Raw genomic sequence first — 14,177 nt, 5'->3', positions numbered from 1 at the left:
TTCAGCCCTGAAACTCTTTGAACACATATCAATCCCCACCACTCCCCACCTGCACTCACCTATCGTCATCCTACCTACCTTCCCCAGCCCACCCCTCCCCTCGCTCTCTATTTATCTCTGGGCTCCGCTCCCCCTCCTCTATTTCTGAAGAAGGGTCCAGACCCAAAACATCAACTTTCCTGCTCCTCTGATGCTGCCTGGCCTGCTGTGTTCCTCCAACATCAGCAGTTCTTACTATCTTTGGTACATCTCCAATAGGGCAACAACATTGCTCGTTTTCCGAAACTTGCTTTTGGTGGTGTTGGAAAATGCACCATATATATACACATATAAAAATTGAGTTTTTGAGAGCAGACGTTTAGGCAAAAAGTAAAAGTTGGGGGTCGGTTAGCTCAGTAGGAGGCACAGCTGGTTTGCCTTGTAGAGTAAAACCAATAATTCTTGCTTCGGCTAGGGTTATTGTGCCTTCTTGAAGTCTCAGTTCACCTGAGACATGGTGACCCTTGGGTTAAACTATCGCAAGTCATCTCTCTCTAATGATAGAGCAGTCCTATGGTTCAGGAGGACTACGGCGATATTACTTTCGACGAATGAATATCCACGCCGGGTCTTTGAAAATGCCCATCACGACACCGGCACTGGTCGCTGGCCATGGTGCTGAATTCAGCTGGGATCTGTCCCAGGCCAGCCACCGATATCTCTGACCTTTAAATGACGAAGAGAAATTGTGGAACATAAAAGACTCCCACCCACCACTAGCATGAAGCAGATGAAAGATTGTTGGCCAAAAGTACAGATCAGTTCAGACGCACGACATATGGAGGGGGTGAAAGAAAACATACTCAGGAGTTTTTGAGGCCAAAAGTAAGAGGGTGACTCTTACAAGAGATTGCCTATTACTTAAGTATATACGGTGTGTTTGTTTAATAGTATTCATGGCTTTGAAATGTTAGCACTTTACTGCAAGGTTGTTCACTCAGATAATGTGTTCTTACATCCATCAGTTCAACTGAATTGATTGTGTTTTCCGTGAGGTTCCCCAGGAAAGAGTTTTTTTGTGTCATCTTTCGCAAGACAATGTGTGACCTCGTGTTGGCACTGGTGCAGGGAGCCACTCGCAGCTATATTATTGAGGCACAGTTGGACAGACCATCTGCACTGCATGCTGATTATCGTAAGCAACTAAATGGGTTTCTCCCTTATGCACAAATTGAAATGCTGAATCTGGAAGAAAGCATTTAAAGCACTGAAAGCAGAGTTAATGCAGGAACCAAAGTCTTATATCAGTGTGTTCTCACTGAATAAAAAAAGTGAAAAGCCTCAAATAAAACTGGTTTCTTTTAAAACAAAATTCTATAAATCAGTTGCTAAGTGAACAGTATAACATTTAAGGGCAAATTAATCATTTCTGAGGAATGGCTGAATACTGGTTGGAAATAACATTTACCATGTACAGGCTGGGAAGATTCAGTATCACTGGAGAGTGATTACCGCCTTAAAGCTGGTAAATTAGATTGAGGTTTAGGCAACAGGAAGAGCAGTGTGCATTTATATTCTGCTTTAAAAGGCTATGGACAGAAAGCAGCAAATTGTGGTAAATGGTTGTTTTTTTTCCCAATTGGAGATGTGGTGCATTCCAACCTTCAGTGCTTGGAATATTTGAGTTTCTTTTACTATAAAAAATAACTTGGATCTTGTACTACAGAGTGCAATTTCAAAATTTTCCAGTGATCACAAAATTTTGAGAAGTGCCAACAATGTTGACATGAATTTCCTGTAATAGAACATAGATGGACACAATGGGCAGACAAGTGGCTCATGCAACCTGATACAGGGAAGTGTAAGGCAATGCACTTTCGCAAAACAGTTGAAGAGAGGGAAAATAGACAGTAATTTCAGAGTGTGTAATAGAAATAGAAGGAACAAGAGGTGCAAGAGAGTGGTTAGCAAAGCATGTAGAATCTTGGGTTTCAGAAGTAGAGGTATTGCATACCAAACTAGGGGAGTTACACTGAACCTATTATCAAGGTTTCCTACTAAATCAGGTTGCATTGGAATTTGTCTCACTGTATCTTTCATAACCTGCATACATTGTTCTCCTTAACAATTCTCACCTCTCAGCCACTGAGTGCTTGCACTGGGGTCCATTGGCTCTCATCAATTGGCAAGAACCTCATCCAAATGATGCCTCATTTAATTCCCCAGACAACAATAGATAGTGTGTCAGAATGCCTGCAAATCCAATTCTGTCTCTAATCAAACGTACTTTTTAGCAGGAGTCATGAAAGATGGCCTTATTTGTTTATCCCAATTCTTAGTCCAGGGATGCTGAGATCAAATATAGTGCTCAAAATAGATATGACTTGTTGATATTCATATTGGATCAAAGCCAGCATCTTCTGCAATATATGGCTCAATAAACCCAGTTTTAACTTCAGGAAGAAAGCACAGCAATTTTTGAGTACAGCTAATGAGCCCTTCTTACATTTACTGCCAATTTTCTGTCATTTTACTACTTACAGTGGGAACATTCCTGATACAAACTTTCTGAAGGAATGTTGATCTTCTAAAGTGCTAAATGATTGCAAGACAAGTGGCTATTTATAATATCCTGACAATGCATAGTTGAGGACCTATTGCATTGGTTAAGAGCAAGGAAGATATCTACATTGAACATTCAAATCCCATGATCTCTCCCATCTAGAAGGACAAGGGCAGCAGACACATGGGAAAGTCACCATTGGCAAGTTTCCTGATAGGCCACTCCCAAGCTTGACATGGAAATATATCACTATTCCTTCACTGTAACTGGGTCAAAACCATGAAAGTTACTCCCTTACAGCACTCAAAGTGTTACTTCACCACAAGGACTGCATTGGTTCAAGAAGAGGCTCACCACCACCTTCTTCAGGGCAAATAAGGTTGGGCAGTAAATGGGGTGCTCCAGGCCACAACACCCTTATGCCCATCAAGAGTAAAAATAAATAGTCAATTTTTGAACAGGAACCACAGTATGCTCTTGCAACTACTAAAAGATCAACTTTGCATCACACCTAGCATACCTTCATCTAATAAATTGAAATGAATGATCTCCTCCAAAACCTAACCACAATTGAAAAATGGACATAAGTCCAGGAACTGTGGTGTTCCATTCCTGAGAAATGCCCTTCCATCATCCCTGCTACCAGGAGAAAAGAAAAACACTGAAAGCCTATAGTAACTCATGAGAAGTGGTTGAATTTGCCTTGATAAGGAAGAAGTTTAAAAGGACAGGCCAACTCATGATATGTTATTGAAGTTGCTTGTTAGATAAAAATTCCCCTTGGTCAGAAGTGAGCAAATTACCTTGTGCATTGCGTAAGGTGTAATCCCATCCCCTCTGCCATAGACAGAAAAAAAACCCTTCCCAAGACAATTGTGGGTCAAATGCCCATAAATTGAAGTTAGATGAGATATTTGTGGACTGTTGAACTAGGTTGTTGTGTGGGGGTGGCCTGTATGGAGATATCTGGTAGTTGTCATGGAAGGGGTAAGTAAGCCAGATGTCTTGCACACAAGACCCATGCCACTTATTAAAAAGGTCAGGACACCCACAAAGTATAAAACATGATGATTTCCTGTTCAGGGGATATACAATGACCATTATTTAGATAGCAAGGTTGCATTGTTCCCATAGTGAACAAAATCTACCAACATAACTGCATGACCTTTTTTTTCTGACAGTGGTTCTAAGAACCATGTCCAATGAATATTTTTTTAAAAAACTATAAACATTATATTTGTAAAAATAAAACTGGCCTCAGTTAATATAAAGTTGTGGAAATTTGAGAGAAGTTCACCTGAACCAATAGTGCATCATCAAAACTAATGCTGTTAGGAAACAGCTTCACTGTTGGAAATCGTGCCATAAGGGAATACAATCACAGTGTCAAGTGTTGCAATGAGGGAGGAGCTTTTTGTTTAGTTGGTAAGTTTACTGCTGTTTGTTGAGCTGCTGAAGATTGTGAAGTTCCGAGTTATGTTAGCTGATCTTAGTTTGAGGATTGCTGCTGGTTCCTACAAGTTATAAATAATTATAATTTTGGACTCAAAATGCCAGAACTGCATTGAGTGAATTTCTTAGCGCTTACCATGTGGCTGCTGGACTCATAATTGTTACTTGACTGCAGTAGATCAACAAATGTGGCACCCCCAAAATGTGCAGTCACACGGCTGTCTTGTTCCTAGCTCTTTCTGAATAAGGTGACAATATACTAGTCAGGCGAGTACAATTAGCCTGACAATCCCTGGATTGGAGCAGTGAAGATAAATTCAGCATAGACCGACTGTTGTCCAGTGCATCCTTCATGGAAAGTGCTCATGATTTTTAGGTGAAGACAGGTCAAGATCAGTTCCAGTTTACTCCGCAGTTGAATAGTTTGCCAACAGTTAGTAAATTGGCAATCAGTTATCAGATGGTCCTGGGGCCAGGATCAATGCACATTGGCAAAGGCCAGGACATGCAACAGAGGCAAAATCAACCAAAATAAACAAGTAATCCACAGGAAAACTCTTCACTTATTCTCTAGGCTAAGTTGAAACTGCCAAGGTTACTGATGGGAATATTGACATCCATAAACATAGAATAATAGAAAATAGGTGCAGGAGTAGGCCATTCGGCCCATCAATCCTGCACCACCATTAAATACGATCATAGCTGATCATGCAATCTCAGTATCCCACTCCCACTTTCTCCCCTTACCCCTTGATCCCTTTAGCCACAAGGGCCACGTCCAGCTTTCTCTTGAACATATCTAATGAACTGGCCCTGACAGCTTCCTGTTGGAGAGAATTCCACAGGTTCCCAACTCTCTAGGTGAAGAAATTCTGCCTCATCTCTGTAAAGAAAGAGGGCAGGGAATTTGTGAAGAATGAGACATTAAACACAACACTCTGGCTGAACCACAGTATTGAGGATGGAAATTTGTTCATACAGCAAGAAAGCAAAATGAGCGGTGCAGACCTGATTACATATCTCAGCAGACACTGATGCTTCAAAAATGGGTGTAGAGATTCCGAGGGTTGAAGCAAACTGCTCAACTCAGGCACTGGGATCAGAGGATTCGTCTGTCTGAAATATTGATGTGCTGCTGAACTTAGGCGTGACACACGATCGCTCGGAGACAATGGGAGACCCTATTAGTGTTTGTGAAGAGCTCACATGACCAAGGGAAAAGACAATCTCCACCCCTTCCCTTCCTCCCGAGATGTGACAGGTGCCGAGGTAGAATTATATACCGGAGCAGACAGTCTGAATAGGTGCATCGGTTCAGGCTGCGCATCTTCCTGAGTGCCTGAGCACAGTTTGGGGATTCTGTTCAAAGTATATCTTGTTTTTTTTAAAAAAAATATACAAATACAGAAATACATATTTCTGTTTTTTTTATTGGCTTCTCTTTAAACTGCTGCCTCAACCTTGTTCTATTCATTTTTGTCTTCAATTTGGTAGGTACTGAAATACCTGACCTTTTTTTCTAGTTGTGATTTTTTTAAAAACAAAGCTTTAAAGCTTCCTCTTGGTGCCATTCGATGCAGTTTTTTTGTTGTATCTATATATCTGTGTGTGTGTGTGGTATCTGTATTTTTTTCGTAAACTGAGCAGTTCTTTAACCCTTAGTGTCTCAGGAATGTTTTTTTTTTGAGGAATTCTTTTTTTAAAGCTGGCCAAGTCATAGACCTGTCTTCACATCTGATATTTTTACATGAGCTCGGATTTTTTTTTTGATTGTGAGATACGTTTTTTTTCGCTGAATTTTGTAAGATCTAGGACTTGCGCGCCTACTGTTTTGTGGAACTTGAATTTTGATGAATAGAGGCAAAGAAAAACATTTTTTTTGGAAATGTGATACTTTTTTTTCTCCCTAGAAGTATCCTTTCTTTTTGGGAAGAGTTTTATTGACTTGTGTTATTTCAGAAGGTTTGCTGCGTAGTGTACTGATTCCCAGAAGTTAGGGGGCAGTGTTTTAAAACAAATTAAATACCCATCATGCTACCTTTTGTCTGTAATTGTGGGAGAGAAGTAAGGGGAACACACTCTGCAAAGTATATGGGAAATGTGAGTTGCAATAAAGCTGCTTTCTGAGCATCACGTTGCACAGTCGTTTGGAAAGTCGCGGGTGTTTCTGTCCTCCCAACATGTGCAGTTTGCTTTGTCTCTGTTTTTGCAAATAATCTCCCTCCTCGGCCTCAAGCTTTAGGTACTGACTCTGGTTCAGTTCCGGTTCCAGCATCTCAGTGGTACGTTGCCAAAACTGACCAGAATTTTTCACGAAGCGGGGGGGGTGGAAATCTGGAAATATACAGCCTGGAAAGTTAGGGGAGGTGGGCAACCGTACAACGGTTGCCAAAAAATTGGGTGAGCACTTTAAAAGTCATAACATTCAAGGATATGGGACAAACGCTGGAAATTGGGATTAGTGCTCCCTTAGTGGTAGCTATGTTGGTACAGAGTCAGTGGGCCAAAAGGCCTTTCCTGTACAGTATGAATATAGTCAGTCTGTTGAGGGACGTTATTACACACTTGCAGAGCAGATGGGACTTGAACCTAGGTGGTCTGGCTCAGAGATAGGGGCTATCACAAAAGCTGTCTTAGTTGAATGGCCTGCTACATTCCTTTTAGACATCTTACACAGATGATAGGTTAAATATCTTTCTGAAATGCAATCTTGGTCATCTCCCATGCTATATGCATAAATGGGAGTATATTTTATGCTTTATTGGAATATGATATCACTGTCAGGGCTAACATTTGAGGGCCATCAACTGAGGTGCCTCGTGAAGCCATTTCAAAGGAACTTGTGGTGTATGTCTGTACTTTTGAGCTAGGCGGCCTGTGTTACCTTACCTACTACAGAAGTATCTCACAACATTTCTGAACAGGTTATTTGGAAATAAAAAACACCCTGTGTGGCCGTTTCAAAAACACAAACGCGAAGAACGCAGGAGAAACTGAGCAGGTCTGTCAGTGTCTGCGGAGACAGAAAAGCGGTGTTAATGTTTCAAGTCCGGTCTGACTTCTTTAGAAGTAATAGATTCAAAAGAATCATGAGAGACTTAAAGTGTTAACTCCGTTAGCCTGCCCAGCATTCTCTGTGCTTGTATCAGATTTCCAGCATCTGCAGTAATTGGTTTGGCTCGAGTTAAACACGCACATGCCTGTAGGCCTGAATAAGTAAGCACGGTCATTCCAGAATTATTCATTCAATTCAAATCCCATAAACCGTCCTGATGGGGATTTGAACTCATGGCCTGGGTCTCTAGATTACAGGTTGAGTAACGTCACCACTGCACCACGCCTGAGAAACTATGTTGTTCATAGCTATATAACTAGATTCACAAAAATGTTGTACGCATGAAGAATAATGTTTTTATTTTACAGACATTGTATGTGCAACAGTTGGCTCAAAGGCAAGACAAATGACGTGTGTTTAGTGGTTCTATCACCAAGTGGCAAACCACACGGATTCCATTCCAATATTCTGTTTCAGTCGACCGGGCATTGGTTGTTGACATGGTTTCTGTAGTAACCACTGCATTTCAGCTACGCTTGAGTATTGAATACCAGTCTGTGACAGTGATTGTGGGTCTCTGCCACTTTGTTGTGCCAGAGACACTCTGGCCCTGAGTTCTGAAATTCCACCCTGGTCATGTAACTATGTTTGAAGTTGTGCAGTGCCTTTAGGAGAAACAGCTCGTCTGTTAGATAGCACTGTGCTACCTGTGGTTCAGCGTTAACCGTGCCGGTTCAGTGTCTCGCATTAATAACGTGGTTGTGCCTTTTGCTAGGCTTAACTGATCTAAAGTGGTGTTCGTGAAACTGCTCAGGCTCGTGCTTGTGACAGTGGTAGTGCATTACACACTTACAACTGTGGAGCTGTGCTTGCAACTGCAGGTTGGACTTTAGGGTTTAATGTGTAAACCTGTTATCCAACTGACTGAAAGCCAGCGAAAAGAACCCTTCAGATTTGATTAAGATTAATGAGAGAAATGTTTGATTGTAATGCTTTCTGTCCAAATAGCTGAACTCCATTAGCTGCCTTCAGTTCAGGTCCTTCACTGGTAGGGATGGCTAGATGTTGATGCATGTTGCTGTGCTATCTCTGCTTCTGTGGGTTGATAGTCAACCCCTGTTTCTCTGGTGCAGCTTTGAAGTTGCCAGTGAGTGGGAGTAGGTCTAGTTCACTACATGCTTCAGAAGTATAGCTCTAAGCAAACCTTGGAGCCCTCATTGACCTTGGATGGAAGCATACAGACTGCTTATGTTGAGCAGTTTGCAAGATGTATGTGTGATACTTAAAGAATATGCAAGGACACTTGCTCAGTCTGTTCAGGCCTATTCTCCTGCTGCCCCAGCTCACTTATCATGGTCTTCAAAATTCCCTGAGCGTAGATATTCCCAGCACAATGATCCCTAGTGCCAGCCAAGTGGCTTGCTAGGGCAACGCATATTCCAGAGTTGCCCCTATTTGCTTGGAGGCAAGTACATATCTCTGTGATGGATATTTCTGTTACTTCAATATATTCTGGGCAGATTGAAAGCACAGAACAAATAGAGGAAAAAAATACACAGGTACACTATTTGCACAACACGTTATTGAGTCACAACCTCACAATGGAAAAGATCACATGCATTTGAATAGCACCATTCATTACCACCAGACCATGAAGTACCCTAGGCACTGTAGTGTATGGAATGTGACAACTGTAAGTTCCCACATCTGTTTATTGAGGGATGCATATTAGCCCAGAGATCTCTGTTCTATTCCATTTTGTCTCTTGTTCTTGACATGTCTCATTTCAAATCCCACTAAGTTAGAATTAAATACCTATAGGGTAGTGTTTCCCATTCTGACTTAATTGTTCCTTTGGAATTCCTTAACATCAGTCTTCTTCACATTCTAAAGGCTTCTGACACCCAAGCTTCTGTGGTGTCTAAGGGACCTAAAGTGCTTACCTCGAGTCCATATCAGAGGATTCCCAAAGTTCTACATGGTTCTTTCCTTCATTCATTTTATTGGTAAATTTAGGGTGTGTGGTTTTAGCCCTTTCCAATTTGTTTCTGGCGGAAGTCTTCCCATTACTATTTTTTTTAAATTTGCTATTTTGATTGCTATTTTTCTCCCTGCTGTTTTAATTCTTGAGGGTTTGTATTTTTCCTCAGTTTCTTTGGGTAAATTTGAAGAAGCATGTGCCTCTTCTGTTCTGTCCAAGCGCTCCTTGCCCTCTGTTGCTATTTCAATTATAATTTTGGATTGTTCGGCCTCCTGGATGTATACACTGGTTCTTGTACTGTAGGCAAGGCACTGACTTTAGACCTCCTCGCCAAAAGTTTCAGCTGGTGAACCATTTTGTCTCCCTTCAAAATGATTTACAAACCAAACCTTAACAGCTGACAAGTCAGTGTAATTTGCCTTTGCTGCTTAGCACGATGGTACGGTTCCATTGTTATGAATCGCCATTCGGTATGTGGCCCTGACTGGGCACTTTTCATCTTCAGGACATTGTTTTGACAGGAGCAGAAACATGACCATTTTGTTCCCGTCAGTGAGCATGCACCAGTCAGTAGGAATTACCTGGCAGTGATCAGGAATGGCAAATCTTCATTTTCTTTAGTTCAGTGTCCAATAATTACCACTATCTGGGCTAAGAACAGCAAACCTAGGCCAGACATTGATCAGTAGCTCAGTAGCACACCATACTACAGATCACACCATATTACATGCGTGGTATCCACGTCCCAACTTGCCCTTCAGGAATTAAGGTTACTGTTTAACCTAGAAACTCAAATGGTTGAGCAATTGATGAAGAGTACATTGTGTCAGTTATCCTGTGTTCGTGATGTAACCAAAATAATATATAACTATTGCCATGACCGACGTGCAACTGAAAACCATTACAACTTGGCATAGATCCAGATAGTCAATGTACATAGTGTGTCGTTTCCCAAGATCTTTCTTTACCCCATTGGATGCCAGTGACGTCACTCGTAGTTGTAGTGCTCAGTTCCGTGAGCTGCTGATGAATTTCTCATTGAATTATTCAGGCTGTTGAACAAAGGCTGAGAGGTCTGAGTTTGTTTGTATGACTGATCATGTTGTCATGGTTGTGGCGAAAATTAATTATCAATATTCAACCTTCATCATTCAACTTTCACACCGAAGATTTTCACAGACTAAAGATGAGTCTAAAAAAAGACACATGTTGCCCTAGAGCGATTGGTCACGCGGCTGGGTTGAACCCACCAGTAAACAACTTTCAGGCTGGGCTGAGATTGAAACATAAAGGGACAGTGAAACTAACATTTGTTTCTTCTCCCTGGTTGATTCAGATCTATCTGTTACACGTTGAGAGGAAAGGTTGTCTGCGGGGTACTCAGCTTGAGGAAAACAGTAAGTAGGAATATACACCAAATACACCCTAATCAACAGATGTTTCTGAGGAGCAGAAAGATGTGAAGACACGGTACCTTGCTCTTGATCTCAAACTCGGGCATGAGTTGTTCAGGAGCAATAAGTCACAGCGAGCTCCACAGCTCTGAACTACAGATGATGTCTGCACCTTTGTTACTTCCACTGTAATGACAAAGCTGCTAAACAGTTGAACTTGAGACTTTTCATGCTTGCAACTCAAAAACTCTTTTGGAAACAAAAGTTAAACTATATTTTAAACAATAAACTAACTAATTTAAACTACAATTGACTTTACGTTTCACTCTGTACCAGGCATCCCTTTTTTGTCTCATTCATTCACTGGATGTGGGTATCACTGGCTAGTCTGGCATTTATTGCTCATCCCTGATTGTTCAGAGCCAACTCCTTTGCTGTCGGTCAGGAGTCACATGTAGGCCAGACCATGTAAGGATGGCAGTTTTCTTGGATAGAGACAAAAAAAATCCCGCAGATGCTGGAATCCAAGGTAAACAAACAGGAGGCTGGCAGAACACAGCAAACTAGGCAGCAACTGGAGGAAAGGAGCAGTCAATGTTTCAGGTATTACCCTTCTTCAGGACTGGATATGGGGTTAGGGAGCCGCAGATAAAGGGGAGGGGAGGTAGCAGAATGGTAATGATAGGTGGATACCGATAATAGACATGACCTGGTTGGTTGGTGGGAGGGAATGGAAGGGAGGAGTTGGGGCTGGAAAGGGAGCAGGCATTAGGTGGGAAGGTTAATTGAAATTGGAGAACTTAATATTGAGTCCTCTGGGCTGTAGGGTGCCCAGGTGGAAGATAAGGTGTTGTTCCCTGAAGAATATTAGTGAACCAGGTAGGTTTTTCCTGATATTCATCAATGAATTCATGGTCCTTGGTAGATACTTTTGTTTCAATAGATTCAATTGCCATCGTGGAATTCGAACCAGGTCCCCAGAACATTAGCTGGGTCACTATCTTAATGGTCCAGTGATAATACCACTAGGCCAACACCCAACACCACTTTTATCACCATCTCCCCTTTATAAGTTCATTACTTGTTTCTTATTGTGGGTTTTTTAACTGTAATAAAAATCAGTTCTCCTTCCCACAAAATCCTAGAAGTAGATTTTTGTTTTTGTTCTGGTTAATGACGTTCAATTGAATTTTCACTGCGATGTGCTTAATAAAAAACTGATGAGCTAGGGGACTGCTTTTTAAAAAAAAGCAAGGGGGGGCTTGATCATTCCTCAGTTAATCATAATAGAACTACATTATTCAGTCACTAGTCTTTCAAACGGTCTTGGGATGTATCGGCACTGACTTATCTGGGCTCCGAGCATTATGGTGGTAAAGGCAAAGAGAAAACTGGATACTTAAACATATATAATTCGAGAAGTTAAATTTAAAAGTAAAAATGAACTGACAAGTTGAGGGGAAAACTATTTCAGCGGTTCTTTTCCACAACCCACTGAAATGACTCAACCTTCAGTATCCGTTATGCAGTGCTGTGTCTGCGTGGGTTCCCTCTGGGTGCTCTGGTTTCCTCCCACAGTCCAAAGATGTGCAGGTTAGGGTGGATTGGGACAATTTAGCCTGACCATAGTGTTCAGGGATGGGTAGATTAGGTGGGTTATAGGGGGATGGGTCTGCCTGGGATGCTCTGAGGGTCGGTGTGGACTTGTTGGGCTGAAGGGCCTGTTTCCACACTGTAGGGATTCCCTGAAACTATGACGTTTGAGGCACCCTTGCCTCTGGGACAGAATGTTATTGGCAAAGATCCCAGTGCAGATATCTCTGGCTGACATTCCAATGCAGAGGGAGTGCTGCAATGTAGGAGGTGCCATTGCTCAGGTGAGACTTGAAAGGGCTGATGGATTTTCAGTTTCAATGGGCATTTGATTTGATGTATTATTGTCACATGTACCTAAGTACAGTGAAAAGTTCTGTTTTGCTTGCAGCACAGGCAGATTGTAACATACAAAGGTCATAGGGTGATTGAACAGAGCGAGGAATTCAAAGCTACAGCTGCAAACAAGGTCGTTCACATTGGCCCTATTCAAGGAAGAACCAAGAAATTGTGCACAGTATCAGCTTCCTTCATTAAAACTAATTATCTGGCCATATTGATCTCTGTTGGATATTGCCGTGCCCAAATCTTCATTATAAACGTGACTGTACTTCAACGATACCTCTCTTCATTGCAAAACACTTTGAGATGTTTTGAAAGGATCAATATGTGTGCCATTTACTGCCGCTCAATCTGCAAATTCCGTTTTCAGGATTCTGAATCTATTCTTGAGCTCCGCTTAAATAGACTTATGTTTCAGGATGTTCTCATGAGTTGGTGAACACACAAATACCATCCAGGACTTTGTAACATGCTGCAGCAAAGGGCAGCAATGTGTATATTGAGTTGGGATGTTTTTGTTTGATCTTTTTGAATTCAACAACTACAAGAGAGCTTGGCTGTGTCTCATTGTCTCATTAATGTGTTGTATTCACAACATTGTATTTTTCTTGAACTCAGTCATCGCCCCTGTACTCACTTCTTGAAAATTCTCAATTTAGAAAAAAAATTTCACTGAGATATGAGTGTCACAGGCAATGCCATTATAAAGTGCTCATGCCTGACTGCTCTTGAGAAAATAATGATGAACTGTCTTCTTGAAGCCTTTCAGTCCCATGTAGTGCATAGGCACCCAGGGTGCTGTGAGGGAAGGAGTTCCAGGATCTTCCCAGAACCTGTGGAGTTCAGGGGCGTGTAGGCTAGGTGGGTTATAGGGGGATGGGTTTGGATGGGGTGCTCTGAGGGTCGGTATGGACTTGCTGGGCCGAGCGGCCTGCTTCCACACTGTACAGATTCTATGATATTGACCCATTCACACTGAAGGCTTAGAGATAGAATTCCAAATCTTGGAGAGGAGTTTGCAGGTAGAAGTGTTCCCCACATTTCCGCCTTGCCTCATCCAGTTGGTACAGGCCAATGGGGTGTCTTAGATATGGGAAATGCTGTCAAAGGATTTGCAGTGGCTTGATGGTTGTTTGTGATCAAATCTATCCATAGCCTCGCTCTTCCCCATTCCTGTAACGTTCCTCCCCCTTACAGAAGTCTTTGTCCTTACAGTTCAGGTCACTTGCAGCTCCTGACTTTCCTTTCCTGCACCATTCCTCTGGATGTTTTCTCAGCCTGTAACCTCTCTGTTTCTGCTTGCCTTTGCTAATGTCCTTCCAAAACGTCAGTCTCTTGAAGCCACAGCTGAGTGACTGTCTCCCAGTTGTCAATGTCTGCTACCTTTATCTCTTGTGGATGCCCTCAAAATGGAGATGTGGATGCTCAGGGGCTTGTGAGTCAGTGGCCACTTCCCCCATAGATTTTTTTTTGGCCATCATATGGATATTAATTAATTTAGCAAAGACTGTGCATCGATGGATGCAATATGCACTAGGACCTCCGAGTTTATCCAACCGAGATGTTGAGGATCTTTCTGAGGCAGTGAAGGTGGAAATGGTTCGGTGTTTTTTTCCTGCCTGACACCTATTGTCTTACCACTCAAGAGATGCAGCATTTAGAGGCTCACAGTTCAATGTTCTCAGTCAGGTTACTTTCATTCCCCATGTTCTTGCCAGCTTGCATTTAACAGCCACAATACACATTTTGATTTCAGCATCAAGTACCCGATTATGTGTGATTTTGGAGCCTTCCGTCAGCAACCCCCACAGAGATTTG

General features: G+C 42.0%; 1 protein-coding gene across 6 annotated transcripts in view; it reads left to right on the top strand.

Moving 5' to 3' along the window:
- The window catches only part of LOC125459689 (RNA-binding Raly-like protein), a 1,242,755-nt gene that overhangs the window by 245,814 nt on the left and 982,764 nt on the right, over positions 1-14,177 (top strand). For 2 of the 6 annotated variants that reach the window (XM_048546402.2, XM_059651583.1), the window contains exons 1-2: positions 5,270-5,484; positions 10,367-10,427. The exons of 2 other annotated variants lie outside the window; for them this stretch is intronic. The gene's annotated coding sequence lies outside the window, so the exon portion shown is untranslated. Of the gene's footprint in view, positions 1-5,269; positions 5,485-10,366; positions 10,428-14,177 lie in introns of those variants that run through there. 2 more of the 6 variants (XM_059651584.1, XM_048546397.2) reach the window with 2 other exon arrangements.

Source organism: Stegostoma tigrinum, chromosome 16, assembly GCF_030684315.1.
Source record: "Stegostoma tigrinum isolate sSteTig4 chromosome 16, sSteTig4.hap1, whole genome shotgun sequence".
Lineage (NCBI taxonomy): Eukaryota > Metazoa > Chordata > Chondrichthyes > Orectolobiformes > Stegostomatidae > Stegostoma > Stegostoma tigrinum.
The sequence above is the reverse complement of the archived record's forward strand: the minus strand, read 5'-3'. Positions and strand labels throughout refer to the sequence as shown.